This window comes from Alexandromys fortis, unplaced genomic scaffold (genome assembly GCF_014885135.2).
Source record: "Alexandromys fortis isolate MF-2015 unplaced genomic scaffold, M_Fortis_MF-2015_v1.1 scaffold_32, whole genome shotgun sequence".
NCBI classification, from domain to species: Eukaryota; Metazoa; Chordata; class Mammalia; order Rodentia; family Cricetidae; genus Alexandromys; species Alexandromys fortis.
In genome coordinates, this window is record NW_026067938.1 from 6,611,854 (window position 1) to 6,625,656 (window position 13,803).

Consider the following 13,803-nt stretch of genomic DNA (forward strand, 5'->3'; position numbering starts at 1 on the left):
TTTTTTTTTTTTTTTTTTTTTTTGCCTTGCCTTGGGTTTGATACATAAAGTCCCAGGTTTATTTACCCTCTTTTCACACCTCTGACCTATTAGATGTGAGAACCAGCTATTTCTCAAAGACCACCTGGTTTAAGTGTAAGACAGTAGGACTTATTCAGAGCCCTTGATGCTGAGTGCTATGTGTGTATTGAGACTGGCGTCCTTTTCACTCGTGGGCTATCTCAGTGGCCAGAGCTGGTGACAGTTGTGAGCTTGGGCACATGTGTTCCTAGGGTCCATAGATGACCCTGTAGTCAGACTATAGGGCTCTCCTTTCCAGTCTGTGTTTGTGTCTTCCTTCTACAAGATGTTCGCTAACTCTCTCAGCTTCACCACACCCACGCGATTATTTCCGGAGCGCTACACCCACACCCCCGTCCGCGGTCGGCGGCTCCACTTGTTTGTATCTCAAGTTCTCTTCACGTCTCCTCCGTCTGCTTTCCAACTCCCCCAAATTATCGGACGACTGCGTGTGCTTTCTTCTTCCCGTTCGTAGTCTTCTCTTTTAAAATCCCACGTCCCACCGTCCTAGGGAGCTGCAAGGCGCTGTCTGCTGTCCTCCACGTCTAACTGGGAGCTCATCCGACCTGGTCCTTCTGTTAGCTACGTGAACGTGAAGCCTGGAAGGAAGAAAACAGCCTTCACCTTCGAGATCCAAGATGGCTCCACCTGTCTGTCGTCTGTCTCTGCCTCCATCTCCCATCCTGCATTGCTCCCCTACTCCTCCAGGGACAGAAGTAGATCCCCATGAGGCCTTCTTGACCAGTCTTGACTGTCCCAGTGGGCAGGGCTTCTTTCATTGGTACTTGGAAGTAGACCTGACCATTCAGGGATGTGGGCAGGGCTGCTGAGCGGACAGCCACCCTGTCTGGTTGGATATTTGTTTTCTGTTACTCAGGGCTACCAATCTGTCTATTGTGTATTATTCCACACTGAGACAAATGCCCGACCATGGAGGGAGGCAACAGAATCTAAGCCACAGTTCTCGGTCTGGTTTTGCTACCCTGCTTTCTTCATTTGACTCACGTTAGTACAGACCTTGCTCCTTAGCTGTAACACTCGCACCTTCTAAACTTGGAGGGCTGTTACCGCTGCTCGTTCACCCTGTTCATAGTTTCAAATTACAATCTGCTTTCTGCTCCACTAATCGTGTTCAGGACGGACTCAGGTACCTTCAAATTTAAGATGCTTGCCTTCAAAGGTAGATGCCTTTGGTATTACCCCCGGTGACAGCGGTTTGTCTAAGGGCACCAAGGGGATTTTTCAGAAAGGCGGTTCATAGGAGGCGCCATCATCCCTGAAGCAGTTTGGAATGTTGGATTTATTTCTCTCTGCCTTGGTAAACAAAAGCTGGCATTTTCTGTCCGTGGCTTTTCAGCTGCAGGGCTGCAGCCGTGGTAGAGTTTGCTGGTATAAGGGAAACCATGTGGCAGCTTGCCAGCATGGTGATTTTGCCAGAACCTCTCTAAACACTTGCCATATTGGCGGGCTTCTCCCCCCCCCATCTTCTCTGTGCTTATTTATTTATTTATTTACTCTGCTTGCATCGTGGAATTCTGGGTAAAGCTGCTTTAAATCACAATCATGTTAAATGACAACATTAAAAAGAACGTTTCGACCAAGTGCAATTCGAATATTGCAACATAAATAATCTATGCCAAATTGGCTTACAGATTTCAAAACAGGAAGAATGTCATTAGCGATGTTCATGGTTTGGTTTTGCTTTGCTGCAGATTAGGTTTAGCGACAAATTCCATCTGGCTACAGCTACATGCAGTCTCCTCATTGATTGGTTATATTGGGACTTCATGGGAGTGTCCTTCGGAAAGCTTTTCCCAGCATTTTTTAAAGCTCCATTGAAGAAAAAAAAAGGGGAGGAGGTGGGGGGCCGGCGAAAAGAAAAGAGGAGAAAGGACCCTGCATTGTTTCAATTTGCGTCCAACATGCAAAACATAGTTCTAAAAATTTTAATTAGCTAAGTGAGTGCTGAAAAGGAAAAGTAATATAACAAGCCTCGGTGAGCAGCTGGGATGTGTTGCCATGACGACAAGTTCAGCAGGCTGCCAGCGAGCATGTCAATGGGTAATATTGGGAGAGGGCTTTGAAACGGTGCCTGCTAGCCACAATGTGATTGGTCACGCCTCTGTTGTCTTTGTGTGAACCGGTGGATGCTGGGTAAGACCGAGAGTGAATGCTCAGCTTGTCTCAAGGCTGCAATGAGGTAATGCTTCTGAATCTTTGGGGATTATGAGCTCCTGCCTCCAAAAGACCGCGGTCCAGAGTGCTTCCCTTTCTCTGTGCCTTAATTACTGACTGTAACACGTGAGGAAGTTTTTACAGCCGCCGTTGTTCGTTCTTTTTATATGTGCATGTGTGTATTATAGATAACACGTGTGGACGTGGCATATAGAATCTCAGGCGTATTCTAAAAAAGGAAAAAGAGAGAGAGAGAGAGAGAGAGAGAGAGAGAGAGAGAGAGAGAGAGAGAGAGAGAGAGATAACCCTCCATGCTATTCCTTCTGCGCAGAGTCAACATTCCGTTTGATTTCTGGCAGCAGTGACAGTATCTCTTGGTGGATAAATGATAGATTAAAGTGCATTTGTGTTGGGTAAGCAAACTCGCTCCTACCTGGAGACTATTTTGGCGTCGATTACTTTTTTAAAGTCTTTTATGTGATTAGTGTTTATGATAGCCGTGAGAGGGGGCTGCAGGAGGCGTCAGCTTTGCTTCACTCGTAGGTGTAGCTCTTTTTTTTTTTTTTTGATTCCTTGAGATCAGCCAGTTTATATCCTGATGCATATCTTATGGGGTCTTTCATTAATTGAACAGAAGATCTGACTGCCTAGAATGATCTACTGAAGAATGCCTTGAATCTGAAAAGGGAAGCTGGGCAAAGAGGGGGGCCGGGGGGGACTGTGGATGGCTGGGTTGTGACACAAATACATGGGGGAGGCTGATGACAGAGACACAAGAGCCAAACCCCTAAGCTCTGACCCTGGTTCTCTGTGACATAGTGACTTAGATTCTCTCCAGGGTTTGGGCGGGTGGCTTGAGAATGTTTTTATCAGATGTATCGATAGTAAATGGGTACCCTGTGATGCTGAGGGCAGCATCTCCATTGGTGGTGCCCCTAGCTGGTGGGGGTGGGGAAGCTGCACTGGGGGATCAGTGTCCCCCCTCTCACAAGTGGGCAGTGTGTGAGCTAGCTTTTAGAGCGAGCTGTTACAGTTTGGTCACCTTGTTGTATTTGCCTGCTCATAAAAATACGTGAGTCTTTAAATGTATAAACAGAATAAAACCACCTCAGTGGCAAGGGATGGCTTCCTCTGTGGCTGCAGAGGATGGGGAGCAGCTGCCCAGCTTTAAATCTGAGGTCAGGCCACAGGCCTGTGGTTGGAGTTAGTTGATTATCCACCCCAGGAAATTAGAAGCTGTAAGGAGTGAGTGGAAGGCTTTCCTGTGCATCTCACTTCCTTTATTACTTAATTTAAACCTGGTTGGTTTTTCACTCTGTTTCTGTGTCTTTGCCGAGAAAGACCTCACCAAAGAGGAGGAAGGGGAATGTTGCATCTAGTTTTTTAAATAATTAATTCAAAACACTATGGCAAGAATACGATCGTGTGTTGTGGCTTCTTTCCAATGTGTTGATTTTCTCCAGTGGTGGAGACTCTGGCACCACACAGCTGGCTCCCTAGGCCAGGAGTGGAGAGGCCTTTGAGATAGGCGGGCTGGAGTCCTTTGTCTAAAACAAAGCAAAACGTAGAGATCTCATGAAGAAAAGTCCACCTGTTGGCAAGACTGACACTTCTTCATTGTAAACATCTTAATGTTCTGTAACCTTCCTTTCCCCCGGGGAGAGGACAGTCATGATTTCAAATCTCAGATACGCTTTGCCAATTTAAACAATTTTTAGACTCATTTAATGATTCCGAGTTTGCATGAGATTAGATCCTATGTAACACACTCCAGTTGTTAAAGGGAGGATTGGTTTTTAAACTTCCATAACTCTGCAGGCTGCACAGCTTCCTCCACTTGAGAAGTTCTGTGTATTTGTCATCACAAGCAGGCGTGTCATCACAAGCAGGCGTGTCATCACAAGCAGGCGTGTCTTATTGTCTGTGCTACACGCTAACTTGTTTTCCTTCATCGAGTGACAAAATTCAAATATTTGAGATTTGTATGACTCATGGATCCCATCTGTCTTGGCAAAGCTCTGCATTAGACAGTCCACCTACAATATTTAAAATATGCAAAATTAATATGGTAAAGACGGAGTAAAAATAAAAAAGGTAAGGAAACATTGTGTTGCTTCTACTGTGTTTTGCAAGATTTTTACGACTTCGAAACCCTTTTGGCGAGGAGCGGTTGCAAGTTCCAACTAGTGCGAGCCATTCTGTCTGGTGACAGGTTCCACAATACATGACCCCTGATTGATGTGAAGCCCGGTGCCTGGAGATGAATCGTGGATGCAGCCTTGTCGTGTTCCTCTTTCATCACTGATATTACCAAGTCGACCCAGGAGCTTAGCAGAGGCCTTTGCTCAGAAATAGTAATACATAGTTGTTAATGCTCCCGCTCTGTAAAAGTCTCCCCAAATGTGATCGTCCAGGGCTGTTAGAGGGGGAGAAAAAATGGTGGCTGCAGATAATTGGAGTGATTCAAGACATTAAAAATGCCTTTCTTGAAAGATGCCCCATTACAAACAAGTCTCAACCCTTGCCCCATGTTTACAAAAGGGATTTAGCTGTAATAGTCAATGCTTTGTGGAAAACGCATGAAGCTACAAAGTTTATAAAGACTAAAGTAGGGAGTCTGGAAGGCAGGGTGTCAAGAGTCTTCAAGCTTTGGGGTCAGACAGAAATATCAGTTCTGCAGTTCTTGGGTGTAGCTCTTGGTCGTGGTTGTTGCTTTTAGATTGTTGTTTCCCCAGGACAGGCCAGTCACCACCCCGGGTGAGGGACACAGGGCAGGGTGCCCACCCAGGTCATTACTGTATGGGAAGTTTCTTTACATGTGAAGGGAAAGCAATGGACAGTGGCTGTTACCTCTACCAAGACAATCACGGTGGCTATTATGTGAACTTTTATCATGGTATCAGAAGGTCACATTTTGTGAAACGTTCAACCTCATTCACACGATGAATTTTTGATTGTTGGTGTGTCAAATGTGTCCAAATGTGCAGTCCTCCTGCCTCAGCCTCTTCAGTGCTCAGATTACAGTCCCACAGCACCATGCCTGGGACAAAATGATTTTTTTGTGATATCTATTATTATTATAAGAAGATCTATATCTGAATTGCTATGCTGTTTATGATATGATGTAAAGAAACTTGCATTGTGCCAACCCAGGGTGTTAACCACTGAAGTAGGAACTAGTTTGAAAGGACTGTTTTGTTTGCGAAGGGAGGATTTTTTGTTGTTGTTGTTGTTGCTGAGTGAATGGCACTGAGAAATACTTTGGGAAGAGAACTTGCTGTAGAGAATAGATTTTGCAAGTGGCTGCATTTCTTTAGATGGGCTAATTGATATTTGGATGCTGTTTTCAGAAATAATTCACCTTCAGAACTCTGTGACCTAGAGTCGCCTTTAATATGGTCTATTCTACACATTTATGTGGTTTTCATATATCAAATGCTTCTGTGTTTGGAGCTGCTTTTCTTCATAACACTATGATGAGATTGTATTTAATTCATGATGCTGTAATGCTGGTCTCTCAGTTCCTGTCTGTGTCAATTATAGCTACTTTTTTCTGCACTTGCCTGAGTTGAAGTTTGTTTTTTATCAGTCAACAGCATGATGTCTTTGCCTTTCTGATTTCGTCAACGCACTGAGACCAGCAGTCTCTGTCAACCAGACTCTGATATATGTATCTTAGATGTTTAAAAAGAGGAGGTGTTTTATTTGGAAAACTTAGGAAAAGCCATTTCTCATCTCTGAAGCAGGAAATAGAAGGGCTTTTGGAATATCTTAGATGTGTTGTCTGTTGGTTTTCTTTTTTTATTTTTTTTTATTAAATTTTTTTAAATTAAAAATTTCTGCCTCCTCCTCCTTGCCTCCCTCTGTTGGTTTTCTTTATGACCAAATAGTGTTACCTGTTATCCATTCCTTCTCTTGGCTAACCCAAACATTTGTTATCTTGAAATTTGAAATGTGGAAAAAAGCACAATCGGAAGTATTATGATTGATTAATAATCAAGGCAGTTCTCTTTTTTTTTTGTCTGTCTTCATTATCTACTGTACTTGCACATTGAACATGTTCTTAGTGACGGGAACTGGGCATGGGTTTGGGATATCAGGCAGAAAGAACCCCATTTGAACACTACTAGATACACCACTTACTTGCTTGAAGGTATAGAACAAGTACCTCTATATACTTGAAATCAGTTTTATCCCTATCACAGGGTGATATTAAGTTAGGTGACCTCAATACAATGCCTGGCATGAGGCAGCTGTTCAGTGATGTACCTGATTATATTTCATTGCTAAAGGGACTGAGTTCTTTTAGCTTTCACCAGATGTCTTTAGGGATGGGTTAGGAGTGATATTATTTGTTCTTTCAACTCTGGCGGTTTCTCTAAGCACATCTTTCTGATAGAGTTAGGACATTCTGCTACCAGATATTCATGTAGCAGCCATGTTTTTATAGTGGCAAAAATAAGGTAAAAAATAAAACAGATATGGCATGTACCACCGTAATCATGGTGTCTAGGAGGTTGAGGCAGGAAGAGCAGGAGTGGGAAGCCAGCCTGGACTTCCCAGTGATATTCTTTTAAGAAAAACTAAAATAAAAGGATGCAGTTTCTATTCGTATATTTAGAGCATTGAGGTTTTTGCCAGTAGACAGTCAACACATATCAGAAAGGAGACTCGGGAGATCTAGCAGAGGAAGAGCTGGCATCAGAGGAGAGTTTGGTACCAGAGCAGGAACCTTGGCACCCATCAGCTCTGTAATCCTTCAGAGAAAGACTGGACTCACGGCTAAGAATGGGCGAGGTGTGCAGCTCGGGGAGCAAGCAGGGCTGATGGTGGATGCCCTGTGGACGTTCATTTCTAGAGGCAGAACAAGGAAGCACTTACAGGAGGAGCAAACTCAGACCCAAGTGGGGAAATTAAATTTCCATCCAATAAACTACACAGAATGGGTTGCCCACAAAGAAGTACCCAAGTCAATTACTTAGAACCCAGAAGCCAACCTAAAGAGTCAACCTTGCTTAGTTCTGCATTTCATTTTCAGGCAGGTGCCTCTGTCCAGTCCCCCTTATCACCCCCAGACCCCTTCCAGTGGTGGTTCCTTGGGAGGCTGCCCTCAGGGAGGTTAGGCGCCACACATTGCCTCTAACTAGTCATGTATTCAAATGTATGTCGATGACATTGAACTTTCCATACAAAAACCTGAAGTTAAAAATACTTGTTACTAGCGTGGCGAGATTGCTCAGTGGGTAAGGACTTCTACTACCAAGCCTGATGACAGGGGCTTGATCCCCCAGGAGCCCCGTGTTAGAAGAAGGGTCCTGACTCTCAGAAGCTGACCTCTGATCTGCGCTCACATGTTTTGGTGCACGCACAACACACACGCACGCACACGCATGCACACGTGTGCAAACTAATTCATTGTATCAAGATGAAAAAAATAGCTGTTTTTTTTAATCTTCAACAACTTATTTAAATAAGTTTGTCCTTAGAGGAGGCGACCTAGGACACATAGAAGAATCTGACAGCCTCTCAACACTTTTGAGAGCTGTTTACACAAGCTGATTATTCTTTGTCAAGTTCGATTTGAGAACTGTCCCGCTTGTAGCTCTGTCAGTACTGCAGTGATGTGACTGCCTTCCATCAAACTGTTGGTTAACTGTGGCGAGTTAGTAAAGTCGGAGAGGGTATCCAAACTGCCTAGACTTTTCTCCATAATATGTCATTTGTGGGATGACCCTCCTAAGGTTGCTCTGAGCAGCAAATGGCGTGTGGAAAAGCCCCTGCAGTGATGCTTGCTTTACACTGGCACCCGATACAGGACAGTTGCTAACAGGGCAGAGGAAAGGGTTCTGGGTAGGCATGAGAAGGGAGAAGAAGCGGTTGAAGACAGTGAGGGATCATGACTGCGTTTGGGATCCAAAAGGATAAAGGAAGGAGAGGAGACCTTAAAACATTTACTGGAGTTCACACCAGACAGTTGTATATTTGTTGCTGAAGGTATACCTAACCTTATGACACTCAGGGTATATGTAACTCCCAGTGCTGTGTGACAGGCAAGATATACCTAACTCACAGTGTTGTGTGACACGCAACACATACCTAACTCACAATGTTGTGTGACACGCAACACATACCTAACCCACAGTCCTGTGTGACGCACAGCACATACCTAACCCACAGTGCTGTGTGACACTCAGGATATACCTAGACAAGATTTTAAGAAGTGGTAATACTAGGAGAAAAAATGCCTAGAATCCTATATTAGATCAAAAATATCATCTGGGGATCAGGAAATTAGCCGGAGAGACGGCTCAGTCAGTAAAAGTGCTCATTGTCCAGCATGAAGACCTGAGTTCACTTCCCCAGCACCCACAAACAAAACAGGGTGCAGCGCTCCAGCACTGGGGAAATAAAGATAGGATAACATCTTGGGGTTCCTGTCCAGCCAGTCTAGTCGATCTGTGAGCTCCGGATTCAATAAGAGGCCATGTCTCAAAAGCAAGGTAGTGAGGTTCTGAGGATGACAGAGCTGACTTCCGGTCTCCACATATGTGCACATTAACCCCACATTTGTATGCTCATATACCTGTACCTACCCACACATACACATGAAAGAAAATATATGTAAAACATATAAAGAAATCTTAAAACTTATCAACATTAACCAATGATATTTTAATGCCAACTTTGAAAGCTGGATGATGAAAGTCCTTTTCATGTTTATTTATTAATTTGTTTGTTTGTTTATGGATTCAGGGCCTCACTATGTAGCTACCCTGGAACTCTATGTAGACCAGAGGCCTCAAACTCATAGAGATCCACCTGCCTCTGGCTCCACTAAAAGCATAGGCACTAAAGACATGTCCTCCAAACCTGGTGAAAACTATCCCCCCCCTTTTTTAAGTAGGAGAAGATAAAAGAAGAAACACAAAATAAGAAACATACTTGAAAAATAAATGAATATACACTAAAAATCTTGCCCCAAACTTAAGGGAGTTGGAAAGCAAACACTAATGCCTTTTATTAATGAAGAGATATCAGGGGTTGTGACGGTGATCTCAAAAGTCTGGGTGTCACAGTAGAGCTGGCGGATGGGTTCAGGATGTATTAGTGCTGTAAAGAACAAAGACCTACAGTGCCCCCCTCATCATCAGAAATCCAGTCCAAGGGTCCTTGGGATGTGGACTCAGCTTAGTAATACGTGAGTTAAGTTTGTGTAGATCAATGTAAGACCACAAACTTTCAGTTCTGGCAAGTAAGTACTTTTTTAAAGCCCTACCATCTATTGTCACCATTACTACATTAAAAGAAAGGACATATTTCTCTCTCTCTCTCTCTCTCTCTCTCTCTCTCTCTCTCTCTCTCTCTCTCTCTCTCTCAGAGCATAATGAAAGACTTTTTTGTTTCAGGGACTTCTCTTTATAAAAACTTTTTATGATGTCCTAATGGCTCACTCTCTCCATGGGCACGGGTGAGATAATTGTCCACACATCACAAATCCATCCACCAGAATTTGGGAGTTCTGGTTCGGCTCCCAGGTGGCCAGCACAGGACAGCTCAGGAGACAGAAATCCTGCCACCTCTAGTGCCACAATCCTGCTGTTGAAAAGACCAGTGCTTTCTCCTGGACCGCTCTGTGACCTCAAGTCAGTTTATCAAAAGGACCTTTGTTACTAGGGGATTCTCTTTCTTTCTTTCTTTCTTTCTTTCTTTCTTTCTTTCTTTCTTTCTTTCTTTCTTTCTTTCTTTCTTTCTTTCCTTGTTGGAGAGTAGGCTGGTCGGGGAGAGTGATTGTAGAGGGATAAAGGGAACAGTGAAACATGAGGACGTGAACACTTTCGCATGTATAATGATGAAGTACACATGACTAAACTATATAGGCAGGAGTGTTTTTGATTCTAGCGTAGGGAAACAGGAGAGTATCCCACTGGGGATAATGTCTTTCTTCATCAGCATTTGTGCTGAAAACAGGCTTTTTATGAGGTGTGGGACTTTAAAGGGGGCAGTTGTGCTATTCCTGTGAGAAGGGACGCCGTTACTACAAGATGCGAATGCGGCACACATGCTGGTCTGGGGGAAGGTAGCAAAAAAACCTTACTAATGGGCACGGGTCATTGTAGTCTCTCCATCAGTGTATGTGCCACTTACAATGACATTAAAAGCTTGGTGTGGCTGAGACTCAGCAAAGAAGGGCTCAAAAGGTGAAACTAGAAAGAGGGAAAAGAAGGTCTAATCTGACTCCTACCTGCAATATCTGTGGCCAAGCTTTATGAATTTAGAACATTAAAAGTTCAATATTCACAAACATTTACTGTGAAAATTTAGTGTGCTTTGCTCTCATTCTTAATGTGTATTAGCCCTGGTCTTGAAACATGTAGGATCTGCTGCTTTTAAGTGTTAAATTGATGATTGGTGTTGGGGAACTATTGATTGATGACCGGTGACTGTAGTTCTGATCAAGGTTACAGATCAGTGACCACTCCCCTTCTGAATACAATGCCATATTGCTCATAGACCAATGCAAGTACTTTCTTCTATTCTTTTGCCAGTTCTTGAGTTCCATCTATGACTCTGTGTGTGTGTGTGTGTGTATGTGGTGTACGTGTGTTTGCTCATGCATGTGCATGCATGCCCACATGCGCTTCACCCAAATTTCTCCTGAGTCTGAGTTAGAAATGAGTTTCTGCTCACATTGCAAGCCCACAGCTTCAGTAAATGGTGTTAAGAACGATACTTTAGACATAGCCTTAGTCTACCAGTGATGTCCATGCAGATTTTGTGCAAGCTCTCTTAGCCACAGGTGAACAGCAGTATGAGGATTTCTCAGTTGAGTTTGGTGCTTTTAGGAGCACCAGCATACTGACCTGACCAAGGTCATTTTATTTAACTGAGAAAACCCTAGGTCCCATTTCCTGACCCAGGTTTCACCACAATCTCCCACCAATTTCAAGAGTGCTGGGTACTCATGGTGGAAGCATGTCGAAGGAAAAGTGGCCATCACATTTGTACAAGAAAAGTGTTTGCCAGACTGGAGAGATAGACCAGTGGTTAAGAGTGCTCACTGTTCTTCCAGAGGACCCAGGTTTAGTTCCCAACACCTGATTTCCCACCACCTGTAACTGCAGGTCCTGGGGATCTGACATTCATTCTCTTCTTTCCTCACTGGGCATCTCCATGTATGTTGCACATATGAACTCTTGTAGCCTCACATCCATACCCAAAAATGAAGAAAGGATCTTTTCAGAAGGTGTTTAAGGGACCGCTAAGAAGGCATTCTTAAGATCAGCCACAGTCCAGCCATTGGCGGCCTCCTCTGCCTCACTCTGGCCCCCTCTGAAGTACCTGTAGAGCAGAGTGGCAATTTCCCATTTGGTTAAAGTAGGAAAATTTATTTTTTACACACAAACCTTTCTGTAGATCTGCTTGTGATACCTGTGTGACTTTCACATTTTCTTTGCTAACAAATATGTTTGTAGAATTCCAAACATGTCCTTGCCCACTTGTCCTGCTGTCTACACGAGGCTTTTGGTCCACAGGCATCTCATGGCCCTGCTATACAAAAGGCTTAACATATGTAATGTGTACCTGGCCTTCATGGAAGTCTTTTTAGATCACCACTGGGGTCATATGCACCAATGGGAAGGTCATCAGAATTTGGGACTTGTTATGTATGCAGGGAAGTCTTACTGTTGAAATGTAAAGTTTGAAAGTTAAGTTTGTGGTGGAATGTTTTGAGTTCTTGGCACCGAAGAAGTCTAGCTCATAGGTTGAGCATCTCCGAGTGATCTTCTGCAGATTACTGTAGCAACAGCTTGAGGCAGAAGAAGAACTGGGAATTCTCAGGGAAAAGTCTAGACTCTTGACCTGTTTCTCCCCCAAGCTGTAGTGGCTTCAGCCAAGGAGAAGATGGGAGTTTTTGAACACACCCATCAATCTTCTCTTTGCCCTGTAGATGAAAGAGGGAGGGTTAAAATGAGAGGTGATAGTCTCCATAATTATAGCTGATGCTAATGATCTGGTTTGCGGGCGATTTCTCCTAGTCTAGAACCCTGATGGCAAAGCTCATTGGGACTATGCCAGGATGGACTTGAGGGAGGGGCAGTTGGCATAGTGTCCGTCAGCTTAACTTCTCATCACTTACTCCAAAGAGCATATTATGCCCAGGAAACCAGGATCACAGCAAAGCAGGTAATGTTTAGTAAGCTGGGACTATCTGCCATCGCCATGATGGGTAGGGCATGAAGCACTGGGTATGTGGGAAACCTGGGAAACAGGTGAACTGCTGGGGAACCTTCTGTTTGTGTGTTTGTTTGTTGTTTTTTGAGACACAGTTTCTTTGTGGGTAGTCCTGGCTGTCCTGGAACTCACTCTGTAGACCAAGCTGGCCTTGGATACAGAAATCTACCAGCCTTCACCTCCTGAGTGTTGGGATTAAAGGCACGCACCACTATGCCTAGCTTGGAATATTTTTTAAGAGAGAGAGAGAGGAGAGAGAGAGAGAGAGAGAGAGAGAGAGAGAGAGAGAGAGAGAGAGAGAGAGAGAGAGAGAGGCTAAAGTCAAAGTCAATCTTCATTAAAAACAAGGGCCAAGGTGATCACACATCCCTTTGCAGTAACAGTAGCATTTGAAACAATGACAAGTCCCTCCAGATTCTGTCTCCAAGAGAGCTGGAGCGAGCCCCCTGTTCCCTGTCCCTGTGACTAAGTGCAGCTGTAAAGCTAGCTGGACAGAATGTGTGATGCCAACTGCTCCAGGTCTCTGAGAAGTGGGTGGTAGCAAGCACACAGCGGGGGCAGAGGCATCAGAATTTGAAACACAACCCAGCTACCATATGTTTTGTGTGTAGTGTTCTTCCATGAAGAGCTGACTCGGAGGTAGAAAATCCAGAGGACATGCTGTTGTGGGCAGAATGATGTTCTCACTTGAGCAGAGGGAAAAGGGGCTCCATTGAACAGAGTAGGGGGTGGGGATGGGGCTCAAGCTATGTTCTCTCTCTCTCTCTCTCTCTCTCTCTCTCTCTCTCTCTCTCTCTCTCTCTCTCTCATTGTGTGTGTGTGTGTTCCTCTCTCATTGGTAGTCAGTTGTGATACAGTACAATAGTGGTGAGAGCTGGACAGACACCTAAAGCTATGAAGGATGGCTGTCTTAGGGTTTGTATTGCTGTGAGGAGACACCATGACCACAACAACTCTTATGAAGGAAAAACATTTAATTGGGCCTGTTCACTTACAGTTTCAGAGGTTCAGTCCATTATCATCATGGCAGGAACATGGTGGCATGCAGGCAGACAGTAGTTGAGAGTCCTACATCTTGTAGGCAACAGGAAGTCAACTGAGACATTGGGCGGTATCCTGAGCATTGGAGATCTCAAAGCCCACCTCCTCAATGACATACTTCCACTAACAAGGCCACACCCATTCCAACAAAACCACACCTCCTAATATGTAACTTCCTATGAGATCATGGGGGGCCAATTACATTCAAACTACCACAATGGTGTCTTAGTTTCCTTTCTGTGGCTATGATAAAAGACCCCAACTAAAGACAAATTAGCGAAGGAAGGACTTATT

At 44.1% G+C, this 13,803-nt stretch overlaps 1 protein-coding gene across 8 annotated transcripts in view; it reads left to right on the forward strand.

Annotated features, from left to right (window-relative positions):
• Stox2 (storkhead box 2) overlaps window positions 1–13,803 on the forward strand; it is a 217,943-nt gene that overhangs the window by 154,969 nt on the left and 49,171 nt on the right. Inside the window, exon 1 of one of the 8 annotated variants that reach the window (XM_050147292.1) lies at window positions 1,005–1,065. The exons of the other annotated variants lie outside the window; for them this stretch is intronic. The gene's annotated coding sequence lies outside the window, so the exon portion shown is untranslated. Of the gene's footprint in view, window positions 1–1,004; window positions 1,066–13,803 lie in introns of those variants that run through there. 8 annotated transcript variants of the gene reach the window in all.